The 17,500-nt window shown below is 31.9% G+C and overlaps 1 long non-coding RNA gene across 2 annotated transcripts in view; it reads right to left on the bottom strand.

Moving 5' to 3' along the window:
- LOC144963310 (uncharacterized) overlaps positions 1–8,793 on the bottom strand; it is a 40,130-nt gene extending 31,337 nt beyond the window's left edge. For both annotated transcript variants that reach the window (XR_013643608.1, XR_013643607.1), the window contains exon 1: positions 8,060–8,793. This is a non-coding gene — a long non-coding RNA (uncharacterized LOC144963310). The remainder of the gene's footprint in view (positions 1–8,059) is intronic.
- Between the last annotated feature and the right edge of the window lie 8,707 nt (positions 8,794–17,500).

Here is a 17,500-nt window from a genome sequence, read left to right as displayed (position 1 = left end):
GTCCCATGACCAACGGTATGATTAATCCTGCATTTGAAGCTTCGATATTAGTAAACATAGGTTGCGACACTGTGTCTCTATCAAAAGACTTTTTTAGCATATTTGCATGGAATGTCTTTGTTGTGTTGTTAATTTTAATCTCGTAATTAACATTAGATTTTACTGCTGTTATTTTGAATGGTCCTTTCCATGTAGCTAAAAGTTTACTCGAGTCATCGGGTAAGAGTATTAGTACTTTGTCACCAATCTCAAATTTTCTTGATTTGCTTTTGCGATCAGAGTATTCCTTGTATTTCTCTGCTTTTTTAGTGACGGATTCCTGTGCTAGCTTACACGTGTCCTCTATTCTGTCTTTCAGGTTTCTTACATATTCGTAAGCAAACATAATTTCGTTATTGTCCTCCTCATTCCCTTTACAAATGTCGGCTACTATATTGATCGGGCCGCGAGGTGATCGTCCATACATCAACTCAAATGGGGAGTAGCCTGTAGATTCTTGGGGTATTTCTGTATATGCAAATAGGATTGCTGGTAAGTATCTGTCCCAATCATCTGGTTTTTCTGCTGACACTTTTCTTAACATATTCTTTAGAATGCCATTAAATCTTTCACAAAGACCATTTGCTTGGGGGTGGTAGGGAGTTGTGAATGAGTGTTGGATTCCCATGAGTTTCATGGTTTCATGCATCATATGTGATGTAAATTGGGGCCCATTGTCCGACAGTATCTCATTTGGTATGCCTATTGTAGTAAAAATTGTCATCAATGCTTCAGCTATGTAATCCGATGTAGTTGATTTCAATGCTATCGCTTCTGGCCACCTGGTTGCGTAATCGACTAGTGTTAGTATGTGTGTATGGTTTCTATCTGATTTTGTTAAAGGGCCTATAATGTCAATTGCAACTTTTTGAAAAACTTTTTCAATAACTGGGGTTGTCTCTAATGGCAATCTCGGTATTCTGCCTTTTGCGACTCTTCTTTGGCATGTGTCACACGATTTCACATATTCTCGGACGTCTTTAGTAATTCCAGGCCATGTGAAATTCTCGGATATTCTCTTCAATGTGGAAGATCTCCCAAGATGTCCAGAGGTTATTGAATCGTGCGCTATTCCAAGGATTTTGTTTCTGTAAATACTCGGCGTGACCAGTTGTTTAGCTATTTTGTTTCTTTTCCTATGTAACCTGAACAGAATATCTTTTTCAATGATGTATTCAACTTTTGATTTCGTCCCTTTGTTTGCGATATTGAAATATGATGTTAAAGTCGGTTCCTTTTTCTGTTCTTCAATGAACCTGTTCCTGTCAAATTGTTGAGGTTCAAGAGAAATAGTCATTGGCTTCTCTGTTGTCTTAGTCATCTTTCTTGTTTCTGCTAGACAAGCTGTTTCTTGGGTTAATGACCATTCTTTTACATCTGTTGGGTTGTCTTTAAGACCTTTTATATTGCCAACAATAACATCAGCGACGGGGTTGGGAAGTATACAGCATTCCACTATTCCTGTATAGTATGGGGTTTCTATGTACACATTAGCTGTTTCAAAGGTTTCGACTGTGCCACTGAATGTGATGCATTGTACCGTTTTTCCAGTTTTGTCTTCGTCATTGATCAAAGATGCTTTTATTCCTACTGTACTGCATCCTGTGTCTCTCAATATTTTGCAATCAGTTCCATTAGCTTTGCCTTCACAAAAAAATAGCGATCCTGACTGGTGAGTTTGTGTTAAAAGTGACATACCTTTCACGCAATACACATTTATATTTTCTCCTGACATTACTCGTGTCTGATTGTTTACACTTGTTTGGAGTGATGCATTTGCAGTTTCTTTTGGATATCCCACGATTTTGTAACATTTGTCTGCTGTGTGGCCTTTCATTCCACAATATTGACATTTAATTATAGGTTTGTTGGTTTTCTTATACTCAGTATTATTGTCAGTGCTATTTCTTGTTTTGTTTTGATAGGATAGGCTATGGTCTCTATTGAACTGTTTGTTCCATGGTTTGTTACTATGATCATCTTGTTTCACTTGCGTGTTCCGAGTGATTGATCGGCTCGTTCTATTTGAGTATTGAACTTTAGGTGTACATGGACTCTGAGCAGCGGCAGCGTAGTATGGTTCCTTCAATGTTCTGCTAAGGGGTGTCAATGGATGTGCGCTGTTAAAGTTTTCTGCGTAGATTTTTAATTTGTCCAAGTTTTCTGGCTTTCTCTCTTTAAAGAATGCGACTAAATCTGGGTTGCAAGCTTGATAGATTCGATTCTTCAGCGTGAGATAGTAAAGGCCTGCAAAGTCGTCTTGTTTTACGTTTGCCAACTCAAGCCACCGATTTAGAAATTGAGTAATTCGGTTCACGAATGTATTAAAGTCTTCTCCACTTTCCGGTTTTGCAGTGTGAAACCTTTCCTGGTAACCATCTTCCGTTAATCTAAATCTTTTTAGTAGAGCGTCTTTAATTTTACCATAGTCATCTGCATCTTCAGTTGTTAAGGTATAGAAAACTTTTAGCGGTTCCCCAGATAAGCAGTTAATCAAGGCTGTGGCCCATTTGCTTTCTGGCCAACGATAACCTTTAGCCTGAACTTCGAATCGGTGTAAGAAGGATTCTAGACAGTCTGAGCGTTCATCGTATGTTGGCATGCGTGGAAGTTTCACGAAAAATTCATCACTATTATTATGTTTTCTTTCATGACCGGTTTTTGTTTTTTCAATTTCCAGCATCATTTGGGTCCTTTTGGTTTCTTCTTCTGCTAAAGCTATTTGTCTTTTTAGTTCCCTTTCTTGGACTCTTTCTTCTCGTTCTTCTCTACGTATTCTTTCTTCATTTTCTTCTCTACGAATTCTTTCTTCGTGCTCTTTTCTTCTCTACGAATTCTTTCTTCATTTTCTTCTCTACGAATTCTTTCTTCGTGTTCTTTTTCTTCTCTACGAATTCTTTCTTCGTGTTCTTTTTCTTCTCTACGAATTCTTTCTTCATTTCTTCTCTACGAATTCTTTCTTCTTTTTCTTCTTTTATTTTCTCTTCGCACCATGAAAATATTCTTTCCTGGGGTATTTCTAAGTCCTTTGCGAGACTTAAGTATCTTTTATATGCTTCCATTTTTGCAATAAATTAGTTACGATATTTTATATATATTATATTGACAGGATACTGTTACTGACTGTTTTATTTATTTACACTTACTGGAATGAACTGTTCTATTTTTAGAAATCTCTCTCTCTTATTTCAACTTATTATGTATGTTGAATTTGATGCCTTTTATCGTTATATCTTATAAAGCAATGTGTCAATACAATGCGGAGTTATTATGACTTGTGTCAATAACAATGTGTCAATCGCGTGTACTCTAAACTATGTTACTACGAAAAATGTATCACCAATGTGTGTGACTCGTCGTTAGTTTGTGTACAATTATTCGCAATGACGCTAATATACTAGAGTGTGATAACAATAATAGGATGCCAAAATAATCCCAAGTTATCTATCACTAAATATAACACGACGGCAAGTAGACTCCTTTTATTATTATTTAGTTTTTTAAAGACTCACTTTTTAGAACATAATATATAAGTGGTTTTCGGGAACAGTAATATGCCAAAAATGCATTTAAAACAAATCACTATGCAAAACAAATCACGATGTCTATAGTTACTATGTGATGCCCAACTCATGTAAAAGAGAATAATGAAGGATATATTTACCAACTCAATTCGTGGCTGGGACCTCTCTCTTGTTCAATGGTTGTTCAACAATTGTAATTAGGCATTGAAGAGTGTTTAACAGTGATGTCTGAAATACAAAACAATAAAATATCGTAAGATTTACAATAGTTACAAAATGTGTTCACAACACTGAGTGATTGGATGATAGGTGAATGAATCGTTATGGAATGTAAACATATTGAAAACAATTCATGAATGAGGCAAACAACAAAATGAAATGAGTGATGTAATAACAAAGTGGACAAGGAATGAATGAATGAATGAAAAACTGAGTGAATAGATGAATGAATGAATGGATAATGTATGAATGAAAGAATGAAGGGAGGAATTAATGTATGAATGATTGGATAAATGAGTGAATAAACGAATGAATGGATGAATGAATAAAAAATGAATGAACAATGAATGAATGAATAATTTATAAATGAATAAATGAATGAAGGAATGAATCAATAAAATGCTATTCAATTTGAATGAAAGAATGAATGGATAAATTGCTATTCCAGTTTAATGAAGAAATGAAAAAGAAAAAAAAATTAATCCTGTAAATAGGGAGTTCAATTAAAATATGATCAAGTGGGGCAATTAAGAGTTTTACAATTTAAACTTTAAAGTTAGATGAAATAGATATATGTAACTAAATAAATTCAATTCTTTATATGTGTCCCCTCCAAAATGTCATGGTCTCAAGTGAGTAAAGAGCTACTCGACTATGCATAAAGATATATGTAGAATGAGGCCCCAAAATTTACTAGTTACTATAAATGAAAAACAATTAACGATTTGTTTACAATGAAATAAAAATAATGATGAAATTTAATTAAAAGAGATAAACAGTGATCGTGGCAGTTACAAATAGAGATGTGAATATATTACGTAACTTATGATAATATGTCAGGTTCGTAAGTTTACGTTTCCAGGCAGTTGACAGGCTTGGATGATATATTCGTCTGATAACAGGCTCGGGCTCGTAAAATTCCACTTCCAGGCAATTGGTAAGGGGTTATTGTGTAATTCTTTGACAGCGGGCTCGGGTTTGATCCTTGAAGATTATACAATCAAAGTTAAAAGCTCCGGCGTCTTAATGGTGTAGATATAATATCTACAAGTCCCAAAAGATAAAAATCTTCCAGTATATATAAGGAATAGAGCGACTGGCCGTCCGGCATAGATTGTGGAGAGAAGTGAGTGTCGAATGTTAGACCTATCAGCTTTTATAATAAGTGGCTACGTGACAGAATGTAGAACGAAAAGTATTCACTAATTAGAAATTAATTCGAGGGAAGGCTATAAAAGGAAAGACGATCTAATATTAGAAGGTAAAGTTTATCTAAGCCTACCGAAATATAACTGGAGTGAGATGAATTCAGTTCTTAATAAAATAAAATTTAATAAGATAATTGTGAACAATCTTTACTGTGACAATATATATATATATATATATATATATATATATATATATATATATATATATATATATATATATATATATATAATATATATAATATATATATATATATATATATATATATATATATATATATATATATATATATATATATATATATATATATATATATATATATATAGAAAATACAAAATAGCTGCCAAGTACAATCAAAATTTCACTCAACCCAATTAGATTGAATAGAATTAGACTTTTAATTGTCTGTCACACAGTCAAAGTCGATTCAGCATAGGCAGTATGTAAGAAAATGCAGAACAGTGATGGCTTAAACATCTGAAAACGTGTGTATTGAACAGTGATGGCTTAGAGATCTAATACAATTTAATTTATTCAGCAGGCTTGTTTACTAATTTAAAGCTACACTTTTGTCGGACCTTTTTGTAAAGTCATTAGTCCGATTGTAGTTGAAAATATCTTTACATTATAATGTCATAAAATGGGTGACTACGTTGACACCAATATTTATGATAGTGTTTGAGATGTTTATTTACAATTTCATTTCAATGAAGCAATAGATTAGCTAGATTCACACCAGTTTGCCTGTAAAGAAGTAAAATCATATTGTATTCATAAATGACATCCTAAAACACCTTGAATGAAAAAGATCATATACACCGCTCATTTTTATTGACTTCTATTCTGCATACAATTCAACCAATGTTTAATAAGTAGAATTCAGTAAGTAAAATTAAATTATGACACTTTTTCTAGTCTAATGACATTGAACATGGAAGCCCCTCAAGGTTGTGTTTTGTCACCAAACCGCTATATCCTCTTCACAAATGACTGCATGGCTCACAATGATAATTCTAAAATGTTGAAGATTGCAGACAATTCAGTTATCGGGCTTTTATTCGTAACATGGAGTCTGCTTACTTTGAGGAGGTGGAAAATGTGTAAACTGGTGTATCTGTTCAATGTTATAGTTATCATAAAACGTTATAACATGTGTAACTAAATGACAAATTGCCATATTTATGGACAATAACTATCTATCTATTATTATTATTATTATTATTATTATTATTATTATTATTTATTATTATTATTATTATTATTATTATTATTATTATTATTATTATTATTATTATTATTTATTATTATGCTATTATTATTATTATTATTATTATTATTATTATTATTATTATTATTATTATATTATTATTATTATTATTATTATTATTATTATTATTATTATTATTATTATTATTATTATTTATTATTATTATTATTATTATTAGTATTATTATTATTATTTTTATTATTATTATCATTATTATTATTATTATTATTATTATTATTATTATTATTATTATTATTATTATTATTATTATTATTATTATTATTATTATTATTAATATTATTAAAGATTACTTTCTATTACTTAATGTAAAACAAAAAGCAAAAGAGATGATAATTGATTTTCGACTAATCAAAAATCATACAGTGCCGCTAATAATTGTGAAATAATTTGTAGAAATTATTGATTCCTTAAGATATCTAGTATTTACCATTGACAACAAGTAGAACTGGCATTTGCATAATATAAATAATATTTTTTCAAAACTTCTAGATTATTTTTCCTTGGAAAATAAAAAAATTTTCACGTTACAAAAGAAATCCTTCATACATTTTAGTTGACAATATTTGAAAGTGTTTTAACATTTGGAATCATTTTCTAGAGTGTGGCCCTAAATAATTTACAATTCTTAACACAAAGAATTTTGAGCTGTTTTAATTAGATTAAATCTTGCATCTACCATAACAAGTTAAAATTAAATGATAGTAAAACGGAGATTTTAATGTGTGGAATGCCGAGTATCATTAACCAGGCAAATAAGTCACCTGTTACTCTCGGAAATAGCACAATAGAATTTTCGAATAAAGCAAAATACCTCGGCCTCATCATTGATAAAGATCTTTCCATGACAAGCCAATAGAAAAAATAAGCAAACTTCGTCATTTTATACCAAAGCATATAGCAGAACTTTTAATTAATTCCCTTGTTTTATCTAAATTGGACAATTGTAACTCTCTTTGGGCGAGTTTAGCTAAAGACAAAATGAGTAAACTTCAGGTTTCTCAAAATAACGTAGCCAGACTCATTGTACGAAATAACCAAAAATACCCGTCAGCAACTCTCCTTATCCTGGAGTTACATTGACTTCCTGTGGAAAAAAGAGTTGCCTATCAGATTTATACGGTTTTCTACAAATCCTTGAGCACCAACAGTCTCCTATATTAAAGACCTTCTAAACATATATGTCCCCAATAGAAACTTGAGGTCAAGCAATGACCGATCAATCCTTGTCAAACCTAAGCTATTGCGTAAAATAGGTGAACGATCTTTTCAATATTCGCCCCCCCCCCCCCCATTTTGGAACTCTCTCCCATCACACGTGAGATGCTCTCTCTCTCTCTCTGTTTGTATTTGGGAATGGGTGATACTTTTTTCTTCGCTCGATATACTTTAGCGATGTGACCCACCTCTCGCATTTTTAACACATAGTGTCCTTGATTTTGCAACTATTGTGTGCATGCGGCTAACCATGACGATAGTACTGTCTAGTTGAAACTGGTTTCTGATTTGATTTCTGTCGCTACTTCATCACGTACACATTATCAGCAATAGGATCGTTTGCAGATAAATCATGGATGCCCCCAGCTGAGGCTTCCAGTATCAGTGCCATTTCTAAAGCCTTTGAAAATGTTAACTGTCGTCCCGAAAATAATCTTTTTGTATACTTTAGTCGTTTACTTCACATACAATTCTGTTGCATAGCATTTCCTCGAGGTTGTCATTGTACTCAAATATTCACTGAGTCTTTAAAGATCATAATATCCATAATCCGTATGGTTCCACATACCTTAGAGTTGAACTTAAACATCTGTACAATTGTTGAGGGTCTAGGGTTATGATGGTTTCATCAAACATCCACTAGTGATGCATAAAACATTTTCTTGGTTTCCTGATTGCCACTAGGTTTGTCAAAAGTTTATATGGTTTAATTCCAATCGACCTCAACAGTATAGCACGCTTCCTATTCCCAGAATCAATCTCACTTGCTATGTAGAAATGTTCAATCTTCTCAGCATATGTCTCCTGTTCCATTAAAAGAAAACACTAATCCAATAAAACTACTCATTGTACTAAACTTGGTCAACCGGCAAAACATTTTAAGCACATAGAGAAATAACAAATTTTGACAGATTATTTCCAAGAAATAATAATTGTAACAAGTGCTCTGTAGATAGACATCACTATTATCCTAGTTGCCAATATAGATTATTGAGCAGACAGACGGTATCATAGAGATTTAGAGTGGTCACTTATTACATCATGTTCAGTAACGTCAATAATGACACATCAACTAACTACAGGAAGGAAGTTTCATAATAACAAACAAGGGCTCTAACTCTTCCAAACAAGTCAATAATACATGGTACATAACTACTCTGGCATTACTACACACGACAACAAACACGCAGTTATTTCCCCATCCATTACAGCAACAACAACAAAAACAACAACATCAACAACAAATACTACTACTACTACTACTACTACTACTACTACTACTACTACTACTACTACTACTACTACTACTACTATACTACTACTACTACTACTACTACTACTATACTACTACTACTACTATACTACTACTACTACTACTACTACTACTACTACTACTACTACTACTACTACTACTACTACTACTACTACTACTACTACTACTACTACTACTACTACTACTACTACTACTACTTCTACTACTACTACTACTACTACTACTACTACTACTACTACTACTACTAACTACTACTGCTGCTGCTGCTGCTACCTACTACTACTACTACTACTACTACTACTACTACTACTACTACTACTACTACTACTACTACTCAACTACTACTACTACTACTACTACTACTACTACTACTATACTACTACTACTACTACTACTACTACTACTACTACTACTATTACTACTACTATATACTACTACTACTACTACTACTACTACTACTAACACTACTACTAATACTAATACTACTACTACTACTACTACTACTACTACTACTACTACTACTACTACTACTACTACTACTACTACTACTACTACTATTACTACTTGCAATGCAATGATGTTTTGCTCTTTTAGAAATAAAATAAATAACCAGTAGGTCTAAAAACCGGGGCTACCACATCGCATATTTCAACTGGCTGTTGAATTTCAAAGCAGCTAATGAGATGCTACTGGCTGGTGTGGACAATATTAAAGTAAATGTTGAAAGTGTGTAGCACTGCTCTCAATTATATACTTGTTTCTGCCTCTCATTAAGGAGAATGAATGTAATTCCTTCCAAAGTTATAAGAACTAATATTTCACATTTACCGCTATTTTTACTTTAATCACTTTGTTTAGCATCAGGTTCACCAACAAATAAAACTATTTTGCGGTCCCAAGTCACATTTGGCTCTTTTCTATTGATGACAACCGTTGATGAATAAACCTTTTACCTATTCATGCCATTGGATAACATAAAATAGATATGTGACATATCGTTACAAACCGGTGTGATGTTTGATGAACGAGATGAATGAGTAATTATCAGAAGCATGACATTCTATTTTTTAACTCCTTAACAAGTGATTTTCTCTTTTTTTCTTAATTAAACAAGAATGGTGGCATAAATATTGGTGGCTATAGACTAAAGTTTAACCTTTTGTAGCACTGCTCTCAATTATATACTTGTTCCTGCCTCTCATTAAGGAGGGGGAATTTAATTCTTTCCAAAGTTATAAAATCTTGGTGTTTGGTGTAAAAAATAAAAACGACTTATAGTGTATGACGATCGGTAAAGATGATGTTGAGATAGTTGACTATTTTAAATATTTAGGAATAACCATTGATAGTTCCCTCAATTACTCTCAACATATTAATATAATATCTAAGAAAGTTTCCCAAAGATTATACATCCTAAGGAAATTGAGAACATTTCAAGTAAGGAAGAAAACTATGTTAAGAGTTTATGACTCATTGATTAAAAGTGTAATTGCGTTTGGCTGCACCATATGGTTTGGCGGATGCCGACTTAAAGATAAATCAAATATTTCAAAATCTTTCAAAGAGGCATCTAAAATAATAAACCATCCTCTTGATGGAGTATTAACAATACATGGAAAAGCAATAGAAAGAAAAGCATTCTCAATTACCAACAATAAAAAACAAATTTTATACCATGAATTTAGTCTTTTACCATCTGGGAAAAGCTTTTGTCAGATTAAATGTAGAACTAACAAGTATAAATAAACGTTTGTTCCATCAGCAATAAAAAATTTGAATATTTTATATGGTACAGCAAAACCAAGAATGGATTTGTTGACTGATTAATTGATTAATTTATTTAATGTTAGATTAACTGACCAATTGATAATAATGATAATTTTTGGTGTCGAATTGCCAAAATTGTAACAAATTGAAAACTAAATGAATATGTTTATCTTGGGTATATCGCACGTGTGAAAGAAGAAGAAAGAGAAGAGAGAGAGAGAGAGAGAGAGAGGAGGAGAGAGAGAGAGAGAGAGAGAGAGAGAGAGAGCATAAGTAGGAGTGAAATATCTGTTCAATGTTATAGTTATCATTTAACGTTATAACAAGTGTAACTAAATGACAAATTGCCATATTTATGGACAATAAAGATCTATTATTATTATTATTATTATTATTATTATTATTTATTATTATTATTATTATTATTATTACTATTATTATTATTATTATTTATTATTATTATTATTATTATTATTATTATTATTATTATTATTATTATTATTATTATTATTATTATTATTATTATTATTATTTTATGTTGTTGTTTTATTATTATTATTATTATTATTATTTTATTATTATTATTATTATTATTATTATTATTATTATTATTTATTATTATTATTATTATTGCTATTATTATTATTTATTATTATTATTATTATTATTATTATTATTATTATTATTATTATTATTATTATTATTATTATATTATTATAATTCTCATCATTATTATTATTTTCTTACGTGTCTTGATTTAAACCTTCTATTTGCCATGTAAACTACATGTTTTCTAATAATTTTATTTACTTTCAGGATAATTGTCCAGCAGGTGAACAATGTGTTGCAGATTATTTAAATTCTAATGTTGGTACATGTCGTAAGTATTTTAATTAACAGTATTGTGATTTATGTCTTGCATTGTAATTCTATGCTATACATTGTCTGAAATTGGAATTGTATGGCTATACATTGTCTGGTATTGGAATTGTATGGCTATACATTGTCTGAAATTGGAATTGTATGGCTATACATTGTCTGAAATTGGAATTGTATGACTATACATTGTCTGGTATTGGAATTGTATGGCTATACATTGTCTGGTATTGTAATTGTATGGCTATACATTGTCTGGTATTGGAATTGTATGGCTATATATTGTCTGGAATTAGAATTGTATGGCTATACATTGTCTGGAATTAGAATTGTATGGCTATACATTGTCTGGTATTGGAATTGTATGGCTATACATTGTCTGGTAATGTAATTGTGTAGCTATGCATTGTCTGGTATTGGTGTTGTATGGCTATACATTGTCTGGAATTGGAATTGTATGGCTATACATTGTCTGGTATTGGAATTGTCTGGCTATACATTGTCTGGTATTGGAATTGTCTGGCTATACATTGTCTGGTATTGGAATTGTATGGCTATACATTATCTGGTATTGGAATTGTATGGCTATACATTGTCTGAAATTGTAAATATATGGCTATACATTGTCTGAAATTGGAATTGTATGGCTATACATTGTCTGGTATTGGAATTGTATGGCTATACATTGTCTGGTATTGTAATTGTATGGCTATACATTGTCTGGTATTGGAATTGTATGGCTATACATTGTCTGAAATTTGAATTGTATGGCTATACATTGTCTGAAATTGGACTTGTATGACTATACATTGTCTGGTATTGGAAATGTATGACTATACATTGTCAGGTATTGGAATTGTATGGCTATACATTGTCTGAAATTGGAATTGTATGGCCATACATTGTCTGAAATCGGAATTGTATGGCTTTACATTGTCTGAAATTGGAATTGTATGGGCATAAATTGTCTGGTATTGGAATTGCAAGGCTATACATTGTCTGGTATTAGAATTGAGTGCCTATACATTGTCTGAAATTGGAATTGTATGGCTATACATTGTCTGAAATTGGAATTGTATGGCCATACATTGTCTGGTATTGGAATTGTATGGCTATACATTGTCAGGTATTGTAATTGTGTGGCTATACATTGTCTGGTTTTGGAATTGTATGGCTATACATTGTCTGAAATTGGAATTGTATGGCTATACATTGTCTGAAATTGGAAATCTATGGCTATACATTGTCTGGTATTGGAATTGAATGGCTATACGTTGTCTGGTATTGGAATTGTATAGCTATACATTGTCTGAAATTGAAATTGTATGGCCATACATTGTCTGGTATTGGAATTGTATGGCTATACATTGTCTGGTATTGTAATTGTGTGGCTATACATTGTCTGAAATTGGAATTGTATGGCTATACATTTTCTTAACTTGGAATTGTATGGGCATACATTGTCTGGTATTGGAATTGTATGGCTATACATTGTCTGGTATTAGAATTGTGTGGCTATACATTGTTTGAAATTGGAATTGTATGGCTATACATTGTCTAAAATTGGAATTGTATGGCTATACTTTGTCTGGTATTGTAATGGTGTGGCTATACATTGTCTGGTATTGAAATTGTATGGCTATACATTGTCTGAAATTGGAATTGTATGGCTATACATTGTCTGGTATTGTAATTTTGTGGCTATACATTGTCTGGTTATGGAATTGTATGGCTATACATTGTCTGAAATTGGAATTGTATGGCTATACATTGTCTGAAATTGGAAATCTATGGCTATACATTGTCTGGTATTGGAATTGAATGGCTATACGTTGTCTGGTATTGTAATTGTGGGGCTATACATTGTCTGGTATTGGAATTGTATGGCTATACATTGTCTGAAATTGGAATTGTATGGCTATACATTGTCTGGTATTGGAATTGTATGGCTATACATTGTCTGGTATTGGAATTGTATGGCTATACATTGTCTGGTATTGGAATTGTATGGCTATACATTGTCTGGTATTGGAATTGTATGGCTACACATTGTCTGAAATTGTAAATATATGGCTATACATTGTCTGAAATTGGAATTGTATGGCTATACATTGTCTGGTATTGGAATTGTATGGCTATACATTGTCTGGTATTGGAATTGTATGGCTATACATTGTCTGGTATTGGAATTGTATGGCTATACATTGTCTGAAATTGTAAATATATGGCTATACATTGTCTGAAATTGGAATTGTATGGCTATACATTGTCTGGTATTGGAATTGTATGGCTATACATTGTCTGGTATTGGAATCGTATGGCTATACATTGTCTGAAATTGGAATTGTTTGGCTATACATTATCTGGTATTGGAATTGTATGGCTATACATTGTCTGAAATTGGAATTGTAAGCCTATACATTGTCTGAAATTGAAATTGTATGGCTAAACATTGTCTGGTATTGGAATTGTATGGCTATACATAAAAAAATTTGGTAATAGATTGTTTGCTTCTTTCGGCCCCAATAATTGGAATGAACTACCGCGTGGTCTGAGGGAGTGCAAGACTTTCCCCGCCTTTAAAAAGAATCTCAAGACACATTTTTACTGTATTTATTTTTATTGAAACTATGAATCCTTGATTTGGGTATTATTTTTTTTTATTATTATATTTTTTCACTTAAAATTGATATTTAAATATTAAAGTGCCCAGAGCTTGTGTTTTACATGAGAATGAGCGCTATATAAATGTGTATTATTATCATTATTATTATTATTATTATTATTATTATTATTATTATTATTATTATTATTATTATTATTATTATTATTATTATTATTATTATTATTATTATTATACATTGTCTGAAATTGGAATTGTATGGCTATACATTGTCTGAAATTGTAATTGTATGGCTATACATTGTCTGGTATTGCAATTGTATGGCTATACATTGTCTGGTATTGGAATTGTATGGCTATACATTGTCTGGTATTGGAATTGTATGGCTATATATTGTCTGGTATTGGAATTGTATGCCTATACGTTGTCTGGTATTGGAATTGTACGGCTATACATTGTCTGGAATTGAATAGTTATATTGATAATGTTGGGCTTTTTTTTCTCATTTGATATATTCAGAATTGATAATTTAATATAATAATATAATAATAACAATAAAATTAATTTATAGTGCGCCCACTCCTCTATACAATAAAGCTCTAGGCGCATAACAATAACTTCAATCCATTCAAATTTCTCTCTCTCTCTCTCTCTCTCTCTCTCTCTCTCTCTCTCTCTCTCTTTCTTTCTCTCTCTCACACACTCACTAATTCTATCTATCTATCTATCTATCTCATTCCGAGTCTCTCTCGCTCTCTAACTATCTCTCTCACACACACACACACACACACACACACACACACACACACACACACACAAACCTTCCACCATCCAACAATTTAAAATATTTAAAAAATAATGTAATATATATATATATATATATTTATATATATTATATAATATATATATATATATATATATATATATATATATATATATATATATATATACATACATACATATCCTGTGATCATCGTCTGCTCAAATAAAATAACTAATAAAGTAAGAATTCTCGAAATAAATAAGTTTTTAAGTGTTTCCTGAAAGAGAGTTCAGTGGGGACGTCACGAAGAGATAAGTCGGTGCAAAGTGACTAAAGGATCTGTCAGAGAATCTTTTACCCTTTTTTGGCACTTTAAGTAGACGATGATCACCTGATCTCAATGCACGGGGCGGAATGTATTGTTCGACAAGATCATTGAGATAAGCAGGGGCGTTTCGTGAAAACATTTAAAACACCTGACTCCAACCTTAAAGAGCACCATGACCCTAATGGGAAGCCAGTGTAAAGTCAAAAGCATTGGAGTCGTGTGTTCTCTCTTATAACTATTCTAGCAGCTTGATTTTGAAACCGCTGCAGTTTATCAAGTAAGAAACCTGGAGAATTAGATAGGAGTGAATTACAATAGTCTAAACGAGTAAAAACAAAAGCAGACACAAGAGTCTTTAAGGAATTTTGATTTCAAAATGCCGAAAGTTGGCCAATACGGCGAATTTCACAATACAGTACGTTGCAAAGTTGTGTCGCATGATATTCCATGGACAGGTAACTGCTGAAATAAATTCCCAGGTTTCTGGCGTTTTCAGAAAACATTCACAATATATAGAACACTGTCATGAATACAGGACACCCATCAATAATCAGCGATAATGTTATATAGATAGATGATAATATTTGTATAGCCTCTCTCTCTCTCTCTCTCTCTCTCTCTCTCTCTCTCTCTCTCTCTCTCTCTGTTTGAATGTTATTGTAGATTTTGTAATGATGTAGTGCATTGAGATGTAAACGAATATTGACGGAGAGAAAGAGAGAGAGATATATAGATATACATATATATATATATATATATATATATATATATATATATATATATATATATATTATAAAGAGAGAGAGAGAGAGAGAGAGAGAGAGAGAGAGAGAGAGAGAGAGAGAGAGAGAGAGGGAGAGAGAGTGAGTGGAAAACGAAAGTACAATTGAAAATAACCATGAAATCATCAACATGCATAACCATTCTATTATACTTCCAGACACAATTCACGTGACACTTCTGAACCTCTTACTTCTATCCTGATAAATACGTTTTGCTTTGAAATTATATTATTGTTTGAAAGAGAAAATCAAAAGCCAACGTATTTAAAACAAGTGAACTACCTAAAGTTTTTTTTTTAAATGTGCCTTTTGATTTCGATCACTGATGAGTTATTATGACATTGGTAGCTACATTTGTGTTTATCGTGTGTATATATTATATCAAGCATTTCATGAAATTCGAATTTTAAGTCACTTGCTCCGTATATGTTTACAACCAGCAAGTCATTTGCTAGACTAGTAAATACCAAAATCTATCTAGTCCTCGTTTATAGTAGTAGTAGTAGTAGTAGTAGTAGTAGTAGTAGTAGTAGTAGTAGTAGTAGTAGTAGTAGTAGTAGTAGTAGTAGTAGTAGTAGTAGTAGTAGTAGTAGTAGTAGTAGTAGTAGTAGTAGTAGTAGTAGTAGTAGTATGAGGAGGAGGAGGAGGAGGAGGAAGAGGAGTAGTAGTAGTAGTAGTAGTAGTAGTAGTAGTACTAGTAGTAGTAGTAATAGTAGTAGTAGTAGTGGTAGTAGTAGTAGTAGTAGTAGTAGTAGTAGTAGTAGTAGTAGTAGTAGTAGTAGTAGTAGTAGTAGTATGAGGAGGAGGAGGAGGAGGAGGAGGAAGAGGAGTAGTAGTAGTAGTACTAGTAGTAGTAGTAATAGTAGTAGTAGTAGTAGTAGTAGTAGTAGTAGTAGTAGTAGTAGTAGTAGTAGTAGTAGTAGTAGTAGTAGTAGTAGTAGTAGTAGTAGTAGTAGTAGTAGTAGTAGTAGTAGTAGTAGTAGTAGTAGTAGTAGTAGTAGTTGTTGTTGTTGTTGTTTTTGTTGTTGTAGTACTAGTAGTAGTAGTAGTAGTAGTAGTAGTAGTAGTAGTAGTAGTAGTAGTAGTAGTAGTAGTAGTAGTAGTAGTAGTAGTAGTAGTAGTAAGAATAGAACAGAAAAAGTGATGGTTGTATCGTTGTGCTGGTTATGATTGATGGTTTGTTACTGGTGATAGTAATTATGATGGGGTGGCGGTAAAAGTATATTAACCATACATTCCAGACGCAGTATAAACAATCAATACTTTCTCAAAAACAAAATTATTTAGGCCATAATGTACTTTAGAAAATGTCCCTCTGCTGCAATTATCCAATCCTTGATTCTCTCTTGTTTATGAAACAAGTCATTAGCCATGTATTCCAAGCACTGTATAAACAATTAATCATTTCTCAAAAACAATATTATTTAGGTCGCAATGCACTTTTAAAGATGTCCTTCTGCTGTGGTTATCTAGTCCATGGTTCTCTCGTGTTTATGATCCTAAGTCATTAGCCATGCATCCCAAGCACAGTGTAAACAATCACAACTTTTTCAAAAACAATATTATTTAAGCCACAGTGTACTTTAGATCTCTACTA

This window comes from Berghia stephanieae, chromosome 1 (genome assembly GCF_034508935.2).
Source record: "Berghia stephanieae isolate SIO BIC M18660-M18661 chromosome 1, UCSD_Bste_1.3, whole genome shotgun sequence".
Taxonomy (NCBI): domain Eukaryota; kingdom Metazoa; phylum Mollusca; class Gastropoda; order Nudibranchia; family Aeolidiidae; genus Berghia; species Berghia stephanieae.
Note: the sequence above shows the minus strand (reverse complement) of the source record. Positions and strands in the feature narration are given on the sequence as shown.